The following is a 17,802-nucleotide window of genomic DNA, read 5'->3' as shown; positions in this document are numbered from 1 at the left end:
TTCCTGGTCAGGGCACATGCCTGGGTTGTGGGCTCAATTCCCAAAGGGGGGCGTGCAGGAGGCAGCCAATCCATGATTCTCTCTCATCATTGATGTTTCTATCTCTCTCTCCCTCTCCATTCCTCTCTCTGAAATCAGTAAAAATATATTTTAAAAAAGCCATGGCCAACATCACATGTGAATGTCAGTGCAGTACAAGGAAACCAAACCTCTGTCTCATGCCAGGGAAGTAAACTCATAGGAAAAATGGTGCAGGAGGGGTCGCAGTGGCGCAGGAAGAGCAATGAGATTTGGTGTCTTAGGTGTTGCGTGGATGCTTGCAATATTTTGGCCCATATGGTGGTCTCCGAACAGCACCCTGCAAATTCTTTCCTCCTCCTCCTCCTCCCCTCCTCCTCCTCCTCCTCCTCCTCCTCTTCCCCTCCTCCTCCTCCTTCTCCTCTTTCTCCTCCATTATTATTATTCCTCACCCCCCAAAATTTCTCCATTAATTTTTAGAGAGAGTGGAAGAGAGAAAGAAAGACAGAGAGAAACATCGATGTGAGAGAAACATTTCAATTGGTTGCCTCCTGCATGAGCCGAGACCAGGGTCCTGGCGGGAGGAGAGCCTGCAATCGAGGTCCGTGCCCTTGACAGGAATTGAACCCAGGACACTTTGGTCCACAGGCCTATGCTCTATCCACTGAGCCAAACCAGCTAGGACTGGAAATATTATTATTGAAGGGGCACTCAAAAACCCAGTAAAAAGGATGAAATGATTGTGCGAAGACTGTGCACAAGTTAAAAACAATCCCACTCCTAGTGCTGCGTGCCATCATGCTTATGTTTTAGGGACTGTCTGCAATCAGATAAGCACTAGGACCAATTTAAAGTGGGCTGGGAGGGCTCAGTGGTGGTGGGCCTCTCCAGCTGGGCGCACTCCTCCATCTCTCACCGGCTGTGGAGAGAGTACTGAGACCCCAGAGCTGGCAAGGGGACAGTAGAGAACGTGGTTGCAGGAAAAAGAATATGAGCATGAAATGAAATAAGTGAATGGATCCACAGTGTTGTCAGGAGCTGCTCACTTCTCTGTAGTTTGTCCCTCATTTTGCACAGCAACCTGCAAAAGGCTGGCCATTAACACAGTGAGCAGGGCTGCGGGGACTTGGACAACTTGAATGGTTGGGGATGGAGTGCAAGGTTAGGGTTTGTGTCTTCTCCCCCTGAGTCAAACACAGGTATAGACTTCATTCTTTGGAACACATTTGCAAGGGATGGTGGGAGTCATTTCTTTCAAGAGGAGCTTTTTAAAAAAATTATGTTTTTATTGATTTCAGAGAGGAAAAGGAGAGGGAGAGAGAGCTAGAAACATCAATGATGAGAGATAATCATTGATCGACTGCCTCCTGCACGCCCCACACTGGGGATGGAGCCTGCAACCCAGGCATGTGCCCTGACTGGGAATTGAACCTGTGACCTTCTGGTTCATAAGTCAATGCTCAACCACTGAGCCATACTGGCTGGGCTTTGAAGCCTAGTTGGATTCGAGCCAGAGAAGTTGCTATTTTCTCACAGGCGGACCAGGGTGGGCAGTGACTTCTAACTGGGGATACTGCATGTGTTTGACCTGTTGCTGGTCAGTCACATCCGATAGGGAGCAATCACCGTATATAAAGTGAGAGAGCAGCATTAACCATTTTTCTAGTGTGTGTACTTTTAGGGCACCATATAGAAACCTGAAATACCCAGTGTGACTACTTCAGCACTTAGGTCGCCTGGTGTGTGTGTGTGTGTGTGTGTGTGTGTAAGTGTGTGTGAGTGTGTGTGTGAGTGTGTGTGTGTGAGTGTGTGTGAGTGTGTGTGAGCGTGTGTGTGAGTGTGTGTGTGTGTGTGTGTGTGTGTGTGTGCCAGTCTTTTCCTGGAGAAAAGATCAGTTTGGTCTCTGGGGTGGGGGTGGGGCAGGAAGCTATCAGCCGCCTCTTCTACCCTGTGCTGTGCCCCTTGACCGTGTTTCCAGCAGGCCTGGCTTTTGACTCCGCACCGTGCACGGTGGAACCGGACTGTTTCCTATGTGGCTGAAACCTTAATTTGAACCCCATTAATTTTAGAATTTGTGATGATCCCGAGATGATAGGGCTGACATTTACCCATGTGCTGTCTGTGAAGAGACTTGCTTTGCAAATAAACAGTGTAAATATGTTTGCCTGGGACTGGTTTAAGTTATCTTAAAAATTGTCAAGTGCCTTGGAAGCATTTATTTAACATGAAATTAAAATGCTTGTGCCTTTGCTCTGTGAATTCCTATCTGTGTGAGCTAGTGAATAACAAAATTACTTAAGCTCTCTGGGCGCCAACCCAGTCTGTTAATCCTGGAAACTGGTGTAACAACATCCCCTATTGGTGTAAAAACATCTGAAAATGTTTTTGTGAGGTTTAAATGAAATAGTTTACATAAAGAGTTTGGTGTTATGTTTGGGACTTAATACATTGGTTTTAATTAATTAACTAATTAAAAATTTTATCTTTATTATTAAAAGTATTACAGATGCCCCCTTTTTGCCCCCATTGACCCCCTCCACTCCTGCTCGCACCCCCTCTCCAGGCCCTCACCACACTATTGTCTGTGTCCGTGGGTTATGCATATATGCATATCACTTCTTTGGTTAATCTCTTCCTGCTCCCACCTTCCCTCTGAAATACATCTGTCTGTTGCATGCTTTAATATCTCTGATTCTATTTTCTTAGCTTATTTTGTTCATTAGATTCCAAAAATAAGTGAGATCAGGTGATACTTGTTTTTCTCTGTCTAGCTTATTTCACTTAGCATAATACTCTCCAGGTCCCTCCATGCTGTCTCAAAGGGTAAGAGATCCTCCATTTTTACTGCTGCATAGTATTCCATGGTGTGAATGTACCACAGCTTTTTTTATCCACTTATGTATTTATGGACACTTGGGTTGTTTCCAGATCTTAGCTATTGTAAATAGTGCTTCTATGAACAGAGGGGTGGGTAAAAGTATTCTTTCTGATTGGTATTTCAGGATTCTTAGGATATATTCCTAGAAGTGGGATCACTGGGTCAAATGGCAGTTCCATATTTAATTTTTTGAGGAAACTCCATACTGTTTTCCATAGTGGCTGCAGCAGTTTGCATTTCCACCAACAGTATATTAGGGTTCCTTTTTCTCCACATCCTGGTCAGCATTTGTTGTTCCTTGATTTATTGACAATCACCATCTTGGCAGGTGTGAGGTGATACCTCATTGTTATTTTAATTTGCATCTCTCTTATGATTAGTGACTTTGAGCATTTTTTCATATGTTTCTTGGCCATTTGTATGTCCTCTTTGGAGAAGTGTATTTAGGTCTTCTGCCCATTTTTAAATTTGGTTGTTTGTCTTTCTTTCGTTGAGTTGTATGAGTGCTTTATATATTTTGGAAATTAAGCCCTTATCAGATGTTTCATTGGCAAATATGTTCTCCCATATAGTAGGTTCCCTTTTCATTTAGATGCTGGTTTCTTTTGCGGTGCAGAAGCTTTTTAGCTTGATGTAGTCCCATTTGTTTATTTTTTCCATTGTTTCTCTTGTCCTAGGTGATGTATCTGAAAATTCTGCTATGTGAGATGTCTGATATTTGTTGCTTAAGTTTTAGTCTAGGATATTTATGGTTTCATGACTTACATTTTAAGTCTTTTATCTATTTTGAATTTATTCTTGTGTATGGTATAAGTTGGTGGTCTAGTTTCATTTTTTTGCATGTACCTGTCCAATTTTCCCAGCACCCTTTATTGAAGAGACTGTCTTTACTCCATTGTATGGTCTTGCCTTTATTGTCAAATATTAATTGAGCATAATGGCTTTGGTAGATTTCTAGGTTCTTGGTTCTGTTCCATTGATCTATATGCCTGTTCTTGTGCCAGTATCGGGCTGTTTTGATTACAGTGGCTTTGTAGGATAACTTGATATCCAGTATTATGATCCCTCCAACTTTGTTCTTCTTTCTCAAGTTTGCTGTGGCTCTTCGGGGTTTTTAATGGTTCTATATAACTTCTTGGAGTGGTTGTTCTATATTTGTGAAATATGACATTGGTATTTTAATTGGGATTGCATTGAATTTATAGATTGCTTTGGGTAGCATGGACATTTTAATGATGGTAATTCTACCAATCCATGAACATGGTACATTCTTCCACTTGTTTATATATTTTTTTCAGTGTCCTGTAGTTTTCTGGGTATGGGTATTTTACCTCCTTGGTTAAGTTTATTTCTAAGCATCTTAATTTTATTTGTTGCAATGGTAAATGGGATTGTTTTTAGTTTCTCTTTCTGAGAGATCATTCTCATCATTGATATATAAAAATACCATATATTTCTGGGTGTAATTTTGTATCCTGATACATTGTCTAATTCATTTATTATCTCTAGTAGTGTTTTGGTAGAGTCCTTAGGGTTTTCTCTGTACAATATAATGTCATCTGCAAATAATGAAAAGTTTACTTCCTCCTTTCCAATTTGGATGCCTTTTATGTTTTTTTCTTGTCTGATTACTGTGGCTAAGACTTCCAGTACTATGTTCAATAAGAATGGTGCAAGTGGACATCCCTGTCTTGTTCCTATTCTTAGGGGGAATGCTTTTAGTTTTTTCCCATTGAGTATGATGTTGGCTGTAGGTTTATCATATAGGGCCTTTATTATGTTGAGATATGAGCCCTCTAGGCCCCCTGTGCTGAGAGTTTTTATGAAAAATGGGTGTTGGGCCTGGCTGGCGTGGCTCAGTGGTTGAGCATTGACCTATGAACCAGGAGGCCACAGTTCGATTCTTGGTCAGGGCACATACCCGGGTTACAGGCTTGATCCCCAGTAGGGGGTGTGCAGGAGGCAGCCGATCAGTGATTCTCATCATCGATGTTTCTATCTCTCACTTCTCTTTCCTCTTTGAAATAAATATATATTTTAAAGAAATGGGTGTTGGATTTTATTGAATGCTTTTTCTGTGTCTATTGATATGATCATGTTATTTTTGGTTTTCAATTTGTTTATGTGATGTATCACATTTATTGATTTGTGAATATTGTACCAGACTTGCAGCCTTGGAATAAATCCCACTTGTTCATGATGTATGATCTTTTTAATATATTACTGGATATTTGTTGATGATTTTAGTATCTATGTTCATCAGTGATAATGGTCAGTAATTATCTTCCTTTGTAGTGTCTTTATCTGGTTTTGGGCTTAGGATAATGCTCATAAAAAGAGGTTGGGAGTGTTCTTTGGAATAATTTGAGGTGGATAGGTGTTAGTTCTTCTTTGAATGTTTGAATGTTTAGTAAAAGACCTCTGTGAAGCCGTCTGGTCAGGGTTTTTTTTTTTTTTTTAATACTGCTTCAATTTCATCAGTTGTTATTGGCCTATTCAGGTTTTTTGATTCTTCCTGACTCAGTTTTGGGAGATTGTGTTTTTCAAGGAATTTGTCCATTTCATCCACATTGTCCAACTTGTTGGTATATAGTTATTCATAGTATTTTCTTACAATCCTTTGTAGTTCTGTGGTTAGTTGTTACTTCACCTCGTTTGTTTCTGATTTTATTTATTTGGGTCCTCTCTTTTTGTTTCTTGATGAGTATTGCTGAATGTTCACCAATCTTGTTTATCTTTTCAAAGAACCAGCTCTTGGATTCATTGATCTTTTTAATTTTTTTATAGTCTCTATGTCATTTATTTCTACTCTGATCTTTTTTAAAAAATGTATTTTTATTGATTTCAGAGAGGAAGGGAGAGAGAGAGAAAGATAGAAACATCAATGATGAGAGAGAGTCATTGATTGGTTGCCTACTGCACGCCTCACACTGGGGATTGAGTCCTGACTGGGAATTGAACTGCGACCTCCTGGTTCACAGTTTGACTCTCAACCCCTAGTCACACCTGCTGGGCTCCACTCTGATCTTTATTATTATTTCCTTCCTTCTACTTACTTTGGGTTTTTCTTGTTCTTTTTCTAATTCTTTTAGGTATAGTAATAGTTTATTAGATCTTTTTCTTATTTCTTGAGGTAGGCCTGCAATGCTATGAACTTCCCTCTCAGGATTGCTTTTGCTGTGTCCCATAGATTTTGGGTTGTGTGTGTTCATTTTCATTCATTTCCAGGAAGTCTTTTCTTTCTTTCTTGAATTCATTAGTAACCCATTCATTGTTTAATAACATGCTATTTAGCCTTCATATGTTTGAATGTTTTTGTGTGGTTGTATTGTAATCAATATCTAGTTTCATGCCATTGTGATCCAAAACAAGTTCAACCCTTTTGAACTTGTAGAGTCTTATTTTGTGTCCTAACATGTCTATTTTTGAGAAGGTCCCATGTGCACTTATGAAGAATGTATATTCTGCAGCTTTGGGGTGAAATGTACTGTAAATGTCAATTAAATCCATCTGGTCTAGTGTGTCATTTAAGGTCTCTATTTCCTTGTTTATTTTTTGTCTGGAAGATCTATCCAGTGATGTCAGTGGGGTGTTAAATTTCCCTTTGACTGTATTGCTGTCAATCTCTTTCTTTAAGTTCTCCAAGAGTTTGTTTGTTTGTTTGTTTATTTATTTATTTATTTGCTCCTATATTGGGTACATATATGTTTACCAGGGTTATATCCTTTTGTTTTATCTATCCCTTTAGTATTATGTACTGGCCATCTTTGTGTCTTTTTTTTTTTTTTTCTGTTCATCAGATTATTTATTCACTTGATTCTTAGATTCACTTGTTGATAGATGCGTATTTGTTGTTCATAATTTGCATCTTTACCTTTTTCTTCTTCTTCCTCTTCTTAAAGAATACCTTTCAGCATTTCATATAATACTGGTTTGGTGGTGATGAACTCCTTTAGCTTTTTCTTATCTGTGAAGCTCTTTATCTGACCTTCAATTCTGAATGATAGCTTTGCTGGATAAAGTAATCTTGGTTGTAGGTTCTTGGCATTCATCACTTTGAAAATTTCTTGCCATTCCCTTCTGGCCTGCAAAGTTTCTGTTGAGAAATCAGCTGACAGTCGTATGGGTATTCCCTTGTAGGTAACTGAGTTTCTTTCTCTTGCTGCTTTTAAGATTCTCTGTTTGTCTTTTGCTCTTGGCATTTTAATTATGATGTGTCTTGGTGTGGTCCTCTTTGGATTCCTTTTGTTTGGGGTTCTCTGCACTTCCTGGACTTGGAAGTCTCTTCCTTTCACCAGGTAGGGGAAGTTTTCTGTCATTATTTCTTCAAATAGGTTTTCAATATCTTGCGCTCTCTCATCTTCTGGCACCCCTATAATTCGGATGTTGGTACGCTTGAAGCTGTCCTAGAGGCTCTTTACACTATCTTTGTATTTTCGGATTCTTTTTTCATTTTGCTTTTCCGGTTGGGTGTTTTTGCTTCTTCGCATTTCAAATCTTTGACTTGATTCTTGCGCTCCTTTGGTCTGCTGTTGGGAGTCTGTATAATATTCTTCATTTCAGTCAGTGTATGCTTAATTTCTAGTTGGTCCTTTATCACAACATCAAGGGTCTCATTAGATTTTTCTTGAGGATCTCACAATATTTATCGGCGGTCTCACCAGTCTTTTCGAGGGCCTTACTAAATTTATCGGCGGTTTCTAGACAGTTCTTGAGAGACCTTAAAAGTGTGGTTTTGAGCTCTATATCCAGCATTTTGCTTTCCTCCATTTCTGTCATTTGTGTCCTGTTTCTTTGTCTCCGCATTTTTTATGCTTTCTTGGTGCACCCCCTAGTGGTCTTTGTGCGCAGTCTTGTTGTAGTTAAGCCTTGATTGTTGTAGGTAACACTGGGGGGGATTTGACCTCCAGGCCAACTCCTTTGTGTCTTTTTATGGCCTTTGCTTTGAAGTCTATTTTGCCAGATAGAAGTATTGCTACTCCTGTTTTCTATTTCTTTTCCATTTGCATGGAAAATTTTTTCCATTCCTTCACTTTCATCTGTGTGCTTCCTTTTTTCCGAGGTCTCATGTAGACAGCATATATATGGATCATATTTACTTATTCGTTCAGCCACTCTGTCTTTTGATTGGAGCATTTAATCCATTTACATTTAAGGTTATTATTGCTAGGTACTTTTTTATTACCTTTTTTCTCTTTATACCTATGTTTCTCTCTCTCAATATCTTCTTCATCTTAAAGCACTCCATTTAATCTTTCCTGCAATGCTAGTTTGGTGGTAATGTACTCTTTTAGCCTTTTTTTGGGAAACTCCTTATTTCCCCTTCAATTTCAAATTATAGCTTTGCTGAACAGAGTAGTTTTGGATTCAGGTCCTTGTCTTTCATTCCTTTGAATACTTCATGCCAATCCCTTCTGGCCTGAAGTGTTTCTGTTGAGAAATCAGCTGGCATTCTAATGGTTACTCCCTTGTAGGTAACTTTTGACTCTTTTGCTGCCTTTAAGATTTTTTCTTTGTCTTTAGTGTTTGACCTTTTGATTATGACATGCCTTGGATTGGGTCTCTTTGGGTTCAACTTGATTGGAACTCTCTGTGCTTCCTGAATTTGTGTGACTTTTTCCTTCACCAGGTTAGGGAAGTTTTTTATCATTATTTTTTTAAACAGGTTCTCTATTCCTTGGTCATTTTCTTTTCCTTCTGGGACCCTTTTGATGTGAATGTTGTTATGTCTCATGTTGCCCCAAAGTTCCCTTAAACCAGTGGTTCTCAACCTGTGGGTCGCCAACCTGTGGGTCGCAACCCCTTTGGGGGTCGAATGACCCTTTCACAGGGGTTGCCTAAGACCATCGGAAAGCACATATATAATTACATATTGTTTTTGTGATTAATCACTATGCTTTAATTATGTTCAATTTGTAACAATGAAAATACATCCTGCATATCAGATATTTACATTACGATTCATAACAGTAGCAAAATTACAGTTATGAAGTAGCAACGAAAATAATTTTATGGTTGGGGGTCACCACAACATGAGGAACTGTATTAAAGGGTCACGGCATTAGGAAGGTTGAGAACCACTGCCTTAAACTATCCTCCTGCTTTTTAATTCTTTTTTCTTTATGCTGATCTAATTGGGTATTTTTTCTACCTTCTCCTCCAAGTCACTGATTTGATCTTTGCTTCATTTTATCTACTTTAATTCCTTCCAGTGTATTTTTGATGTCAGACATGCATTCTTCATTTTCATCTGATCCTTATTTATGGTTTTTATTTCTTGTTTCATACTGTTGTAGTTTCCACCAAGTTTCTTGAAACTCTAAATTATGTGAACATCCTTATAACCATTACTTTGAATCCATATCTGATAAATTGCTTCTCTGCATTTCATTTAGCTCTTTCTGGAGTTTCCTCCTTTTCCTTTTTTGGGGGGTTGTTTATTTGTATCCCCATTTTTGTTGTCCCATTTTATTTGTTTCTATGTAGTAGAGCCAACTGCTAAGCCTCTCAGTCTTCTTGGAGTGGCTTGTATAGTAAATGTTTTGTGGGACCCAGTGGTGCAGTCTCTTAAATCCCCTGAGTTGGGTGCTCCAGGAATATCCCTTGTGTGCATTACTTGGACTCTCCCATTGTAATTGGGTCCTGAATGCTATTGTCGCTTTTGTGGGAGGAGTGATTTTACTTTTTTAAATGGTATAATTGACAAACAGTAAACTGTACATATTTAAAAGTGAAAAATTTGTTGTTTAACATATATTGATATACACACACACACACACACACACACACACACACACACATATATATATATATATATATTATATGCCTCCATGAAACCATCTCCATGATCAAAATAATGAGTATACCCATCACTCCCTAATATTTTCTGTGCATTTTTGTGATCAGTCCCTTTTGTCCTTCCCTCTCCCATTCACGGGCAACTACAGATCTTTCTGTCATTATAATTGAGTTTGTGTTTTCTAGAATTGTGTTTAAATGGAATCATATAGTATGTATTCTTCTTGTGTTTGATTCCTTTCCACATAAGTGTTTTATGATTCATGCATGGTATTACATGTATTAATAGCTTATTTTCATTGCTGAGTAATGTTCCATCATATGCCACACTACTCATCCATCCACCTGGCATATGGGGTGTTTCCAGTGTTGGGTATTACAAATTGAGCAGTTGTGAACTTTTCGTGTAGGTGCTTACATGGACCCATGCTTTCCTTTCTCTTAAGTAGAATACCTATGGGGCAGAATGGCTTGTTCATCTCTTAGGTGTATGTTGACTTTATAAGAAGTTGTCAAACTGTTTTCCAAAGTGGTAACATCAACCCACACTACCACAGACGTGCATGCGACTTAGTCCTTCATATTCTTCCCAGCACATGGTATGATCTGTATTTTTAATTTCAATAGGTGTTTAGTGATAACACATGTTGGTTTTAATTTGCATTTCCCTAGTGAATAATGACATTGTACATCTTTTTGTTTGATCGTCTGTATGTCTGTGGTGAAGTGTCTATTCAAATTATTTGACTGGGTTTTAAAAGTTGAGTTATTTTCTTAATATTGAATTTTTAGAGTTTTTAAATATATTCTTGATAAAATCCTTTATTGGATAAGTGAATTGCAAATAAATTTTCCTAGTCTGTTTGGTCTCTTAACAGAGTCCTTTGAAGATCAGAAGTTTTTTGTTTTGATGAAATCCAGTATACCAATTTCCTCTTTTTATGTATTGTGCTTTAGATGTCTTAGAACTCTTTGCCCCTAACCTAAGGTCACAGAGGTTATTTTCTATTAATTGTTTTAGTTTTAGGCTTTACATTTAAGTCTGTGATTCATTTTGAGTTAATTCTTTTATATAATGTACTAATGCATTTTTAGTAGGTAAAAAACATTGCCCGTTATAAATTCTCCATTTGTTATTTAGGCGAAGTTGCTGAGAGAATTTGAAAATAACAAAATCATAGATTTACTTTTACATAACTTAGGTATTTTAATAAGCCAGACTGATAGTTCCACACTAATTAGTGTGAGTTAGTGAGTTAAAATAAAGGTATTCGCTAATTTAAACTACACAGTTTTTCAGGTAAGACTATTTTAAACAGATCACATTTGTACATCTCTAAATAATAAGAAGAATGCCAGTCTGGAAGCCAGGAGACAAGCTCTTCTTCAGACTTAGACAATAACTAGTTCTGTAGATCATGACAGATTACTGTGATAAATTGTTTAATGTCTTAGCCTCAGTTTGTACAGCAATAAAACACAGAGGTTTAGATGAGTTTTTAAGTTCACAATGTGTAGATCTGCCCATGAGGGGTGGGTAGATTCTTACAGTTCCTCATATCCACCTTGGTACCAACAATTGACTAGATTGGCCCTCATCTGTATTTGTCTCATTTTTCAAGCATGTGTTGTTGATGGCATTTTGATGGAGAAAATATAAATTAACTTGAAAGGACTTTGATTTCTATTAATGCTGTGTCATTTATGCATTTTTGTAATCAAAGAGTACAATGGTGCAACCACTGTCTGATTGAAAATATACTGTGAACTTTATTCTTACTAGGAAAATGTCTTCTTACTCATGTGAGCTGGGGACCCTCCAGCTGGATGAGCTTCTGCTAAGATTTGGTCAAGCTTTGAGGTCTGACTGTGGCTAGTGGGTTTCAGCATTGCTCAGATGCCAGTTTGTTCAGATGGTTCCAGCCCAAGATGACTAAACGACTGGCCTTTGCTCCATGGCTCCTACAGTGTCCCTCACTCTGCTCTGTCTGTGCTGCTGATGGCTTGGAGGGGAGACGGTGGTAGAGTGATGATGTCACTATTAGGATGTATTTGTAGCTCAGGCCCTCTTGAAGAGTAGAGCTGGAATCCTTCTTCATGAATATCCTGTAATATGTGCTAGCTTGGAAACCCTCAAGAACATGTTAATAAACATGTTGATTAGGGCAAAAAGAAACATTCCTGTAAGGACTGCCATGGTCCATAAGCTGCTATGGCCTATTTTCAGTAAGAGCTCTATGTCTACATACACACATGCACACTCCACAAGTGATATTTACGGATTGCTTGGGTTCTTAACTTAGACTGTTCTAATGTAAATGATGTCCTCTGCAATGTTTCTGAGTTTTGTTTTATGCATTTATTGTACAATATTAGTTTTGAGAGGACGTTTGTAGGTTTCACTGTGACATAAAAAGATGAACATTTGCTGTGAGTGTTTACAACTACATCTTAGCCAACCTGCCCTAAACAAGTACCCTAACTTCCTACGGCGGGCATCTGGTGGCATGGTCAGAGCCTGTTTCCCCACAGGGAAGTGACTGGACGCTGGTCTGCCTTGCCCTCAGGGCCAACAAAGATAAGGTTACCTGTGGCCACTGGGACAGGGAAGAGGAAAAGTAGGTCAGCAACTGGCAGACGTGGAGTCAGTTACATCATCTTGCAGTATTGGGACATGGAGCTTATGTGTTTGGAGGACATGAGTGACATTTCTGTTGCAGCACCTCCCAATGAGGTGCCCAGGAAACAATGTCCATTCCTCACATTTGTCTTCTCCATTTGCCCTTCCAGCACGTGGGAATCAGGTCAGTCACAGATGCCATGATTTCCTGGTGAATCCCACCCGCTTGGGGAAAGAAGAGTAAATGAGTGCTTGGAAACTTCCAGGTGGGGTGTCTTGGCTGAGGGCATAGAGCTGGACCCAGGGCAGGTGGGCGGAGCCCTCCAGGGAGGGTCCTGGCACAGGTCCTCTCTTCTGTTCGGGTCCTGTGTGGAGCCTGTGCATCAGTCTCTCCCCACTGGGTGCGCATGTTTTTTGTAGCCTTTACCATTGAATAAGAAAATGATTTGTGTCTCCTTCTTCCAAGGCAAGAGTTTCTAAAGCTGCGGTTCTCAGCCTGTGGGTTGCGACCCCTTTGGGGGTTGAACAACCCTTTCACAGGGGTCGCCTAAGACCATCGGAAAACACATATATAATTACATATTGTTTTTGTGATTAATCACTATGCTTTAATTATGTTCAATTTGTAACAATGAAATTGGGGGTCACCACAACATGAGGAACTGTATGTATTAAAGTGTCGTGGCATTAGGAAGGTTGAGAACCACTGTAATCTAAAGGAAGGCACAGGTGTCTTATTTTTGTATCCTAAGGACCCAGCACAGTATGATTAAAAAGGCACACACACACTGAATGACTGAAATGTTAGAGTGTTTTTTCTCCTACAGTAAAAATTTCCCAGGATCTTTCATCTTGCCTTTTCAGGATACAAGTGGGAAAGATTTTCCTGTTAGTTCCTGATAGTGAAGGACACACCACCAAGATGCCAGTTGCTGTGGAAGATTCCACAGTGAACACTCACCACAAGGGAGTCCATTCTGAGGACTGGACACGCAGGCTGCTCAGCCGTCCACTATCCCAGAACGGAAACAAAACACACAGCAAAAGGAAGGTGCTGGCGATGCCGTGACAGTGTCCCTGCATGGGCCTGGCCAGCAATTTCCCTGGATGTCGGGAGGGGTGGCGGGTCGTTGGGGGAAAGGTGCGTATGTAACATTACGGAACTAACAGCTCCGGCCGGCCATCTGCCTTTCTTCCTTACAGTCCCAGAGCTGTGTGGAATGCCTTCTTTGAAAAGAAGGAATTTGAAGGAAAAGATTTTGGAAAATGGTTTCTGTGTGTCGTTTTATTAGAGTATGTGGTCAGCGTCAGGTGAGGGACTCACTGCTAAGTAAGAGCTGTGGACTTGAGTTCTTTCCTAAAGCGCTTTACCGCCAGGGATTCAAGTGTTCTGCGTACTGTTAGGCGTACAATTGTAATTTTGTAGCATTCTAAGAAAACCTGATGCTAGGAGGCCTAAAAGGTGGGTATTTGCACTTACACTTGAAATACTCGCTTCTCCTTTTGTGAGTTAGTGTTCACCTGGTTGGCGAGTGCTCCTGCTAAACCTATGGTGGGCACCGCGCTGGTGCTCCTGCCACTGCTGCGAAGCCAGGCAGTTCACGGTTGGTGTGTAGTTGGGAAGTTCTCAGCTGAAATTATTTTCATTATTTCCCAAGTCTCAGTCCATTAAACAACTTGGTCAAGAGGCCAGGAAGAGAAATGGCATTCTCGAAATATTATTAGCATTTTGCAGTGAATGCTAACACAGTACATTTACAGCTGATTAAGTCTTCTCTCTCTGTTTCATTATGGATTCTGACAGGGATTTTGAGACTGAGTTCCGTTAAATAATAAACAGAATCAGCAAGGTCATTTTCTTCCCTCCAAGGGAAACTTTGCAGGAAGAAGACAAGAACTGGGAAGAGATTTAGTTCAGTATCTCAGGAGGCATGAGGGAATCAAGTTTTTCAGAATCAGAATCGAACAAATACCAAACAGATATTTGCAATGAACTGTGGATATTACCAATTACTTATTGCCAGTGATTTGATTTTTTTTCCCCAGGGAAAATTTGAGTAAGGTATGGTTTAGGACAGAGGTCTCAAAGTCGTGGTCCACAGATAATTTAGATCCACAGATGTGTTTTGTTCAGCCCAGACTGTGTTTAAAAAGTGTCTTTAAATATGATTGCTTTGTTTGAAAAATAACAGAATTTTACATAAAAAGTCAGATTTTGGGTAATACTGTCTCCCCCCCCCCCCCACCTGCCTACTTTGTAACAGTTTGCTGCAGCTGAGTGTTGGCCGCCCCCAGCAGATGAGGCAGTTTTCATTCTCTATGTCACCTGCTTCCCTCCTTTATGTTGACACCATGACCGTGCAGTATAAGCAGTTAAGTTTGAGAGACTTGACTCACATGTTCTGGAATGAAGATTAAAAAGAACTAGAATATTTTATTTCAGATTTTGTGGATCTTTGTCATTTTATAGCACAATGGTTCAGTTTTTGGGCTCTGGAATCAAAATTTCCTGGAAACAAGTGTGGTTTCTTTCAAATTAGTTGTGTGACCTAAAGCAGGTTACTTAATCTCTCTGAACACTTGTTTTATCAGTTAACTAGCAGTTATATTTACCCTATAAGGTTATTGCACTGATTACATTTGCATCTGTATGAATGTGTATCTATTAAATACTAACACACAAACATACACACACCAGTTAGAATAGCGCCTTGTTTATGCTAACCCATCAAATATTTTTATAAACAAGTTGGTTTAAAAAGAAAGTTTATTTGGTAAATAAAGGGTATTTCTCTTCCCTTTCCCATTGGCTGAGAAAGGCAAGAAGTACTGTTTTTGCGTCACACAGGTGGTCCTTAAATGGCAGGTACACTAGGTTGATAGTATTTTTTTGTTTATAGATTGCTATGTTTTTATTCACTGATAAACTGAAAGTCTATTTCTAGATGATTATTTCTCTTGTACACTTCATTTGTTTTATTAGTAATCAAAGCCTGTAAAGAGTGGCTTCATCTAGTCCCCAGACTCAGATCTGTCTTCGTCCTGACAAATCTGGCGTAACAAAGTTCCTAAGTCTTCTTGTCACATGCAGCCACATGAAGGCAATTCTGAAGACTGTTCTTCTTAAGGAATTTCATGGTAAGATATTTTAAAATACCGTTTAGATAACTGTTTTTCAGAAACAACGGTGATTTTGTTCTTTTTAAAAATATTTCATTGATTTCAGAGAGGAAGGGAGAGGGAAAGAGAGATAGAAACATCAGTGATGAGAGAATCATTGATTGGTTGCCTCCTGCATGCCTCCTACTGTGGATCGAGCCTGCAACCCGGGCATGTGCCATTGACCAGATTCAAAACTGGGACCCTTCAGTCCTCAGCCCGATGCTCTATCCACTGTGCCAAACTGGCTAGGACTGATTTTATTCTTGAAGTATTCAATGTAAACAGCATTCCAAAGATTTCCAATTTTTCCATTGACTTTAACCTTCTCCCATAGAAAGGGTTCAAAATGTCCATAATTAAAAATGCCATCTTCTACTGGATGAGTAAGGTCCAAACCAAACTTCAAAGTTGTCCTCTTAGGATTCTTGACTTTTGGAGCCATCTTGAATGTAGTCTATGTGATCAGAGCTAGGTTGATAGTATTCTATTTTCACATAACTACAACATGGAGATTTGAAAGTTCGTGGATGTTATCCTGTTCTTGATATCCTTCCAAGCACTAGGACTTGAGGGGATGGTACTTGTATACAGGATGCCAGGTATTCCCAGGAAGCATTTTGCATGGTGGTCTCCATACTCCACTTGAGGATCTGGAGCTCATGCCATTTTCACTGATAAGTGACTGAGATCTGACCATCTGCAAAGGGAAGAAATGGCGTATTGTGGTGATGTTTGGTGTCTGGAAAACCAGAAATCAGATTTTAATTGCTGGATGATGGAATGCGATGGAGATAAATAGGCCTGCTCTAGTCATTATATCCTCTTTTGACTAGAATCAGAGGTTAATATATTGTGTTTTTTCAGCTTTCCCCACTCCCTCCTTTCTAAAAAATATGTTGTTGGCTTCCAAAGATATTTAGAGCTAAAACTCAGTGTTGTTAAAGTAGTTTTTGTGTCTGGAGCTTTAACTCAAGGAAAATTAATGACATTTAACTATTGTGTGTGTGTGTGTGTGTGTGTGTGTGTGTGTGTAATATAGTTAATATATTGCATTACTTATATATAAATAAACCATAAAAAAGGACCAGTCAGAATGAAGAATGCAATATCTGAAATGAAGAATACACTAGAAGGAATCAACAGCAGCTTAGATGAAGCAGAGGATAAAATCATTAATTTAGAGGACAAGATAACAGTAAGTACCTAAGCAGAGCAACAAAAAGAAAATAGAATTTTTTAAAAATAGGAAAGTCTAAGAGACCTCTGAGACATCAAATATAACAACATCCACATTAAAGGGATACCAGAAGGAGAAGAAAGTGAGCAAGGGCTCGAGAATATGTTTGAGGAAATAATGGCTGAAAACTTCCCTAACCTGATGAAATAAATATTCACACAAGTTCAGGAAGCACAGAGTCCATATCAAGAATAACCCAAAGAGGCCCACACCGAGACACATTATAATTAAAATGGCAAAGAGAGAATCTTAAAGCTGCAAGAGAAAGACAGTTACCTACAAGAGAGCTCCCATTAAGTTGTCAGTGGATTTATCAACAGAAACATTTCAGGCCAGAAGGGATTGGCATGAAATATTCAAAGTGATGAAGAGCAAGGACCTACAACCAAGACTACCCAGCAGGGCTATTACTTAAAACTAAAGGTGAAATAAAGAGCTTCCCAGACAAAGCTAAAGGAGTTGATTAAACCAGTATTGCAAGAAATGTGAAAGGGCCTTTTTTAAGAAGAAGAAAAAAAATATATGGGTGTGTGAGTGTGTGAGTGTGTGAGTGTGTGTGTGTTTATGTATGTGTGTGTATATATATATATATATATATATATAGAGAGAGAGAGAGAGAGAGAGAGAGAGAGAGAGGAACATAGGTATAAAGAATAAAATGAGGGGTGGGGGTGGGAGTGGCCAGGGAGGGGTCGATGGGGAAAAAAAGAGACATATGTAATACTTTAAACAATAAAAAAAGAATAAAATGGTATCTATCAATAATAACTTTAAATCTGAGCAGATTAAATGTTCCAAATAAATGAAGAAAACATGACCCATATATATATATGCTGTCTACAGGAAATTCACCTCAGAACAGATGATTCACACAGACAGAAAGTGAAGGGATGGAAAAAATATTCCATGCAAGTGGAAACAACAACAACAAAAAAGCTGGGATAATAATACTTATATCAGACAAGATAAATTGTAAAACAAAGGTTATTATAGCAGACAAAGAAGGACATTACATAATTGTGAGAAATGCTCACCTGTCTGAATTTAAATAACAAACTCAGAGACAGAAGTATGGTGAAAATGAGACTT

At 39.0% G+C, this 17,802-nt stretch overlaps 1 protein-coding gene and 1 pseudogene across 1 annotated transcript in view; one reads left to right on the top strand and one right to left on the bottom strand.

The window, feature by feature from the left end:
- Positions 1-17,802, top strand: part of TAFA4 (TAFA chemokine like family member 4) — a 157,193-nt gene that overhangs the window by 62,276 nt on the left and 77,115 nt on the right. The gene's annotated exons all lie outside the window — the stretch shown is intronic.
- On the bottom strand, positions 15,327-15,918 carry LOC138992771 (ribosomal protein eL22-like; annotated as a pseudogene).

The sequence above is a fragment of the Myotis yumanensis genome, unplaced genomic scaffold, assembly GCF_028538775.1.
Source record: "Myotis yumanensis isolate MYYU_CA2020_CCGP unplaced genomic scaffold, mMyoYum1.0.hap1 SCAF_14, whole genome shotgun sequence".
NCBI lineage: Eukaryota > Metazoa > Chordata > Mammalia > Chiroptera > Vespertilionidae > Myotis > Myotis yumanensis.
This window is presented reverse-complemented; position numbering and strand designations above follow the sequence as displayed.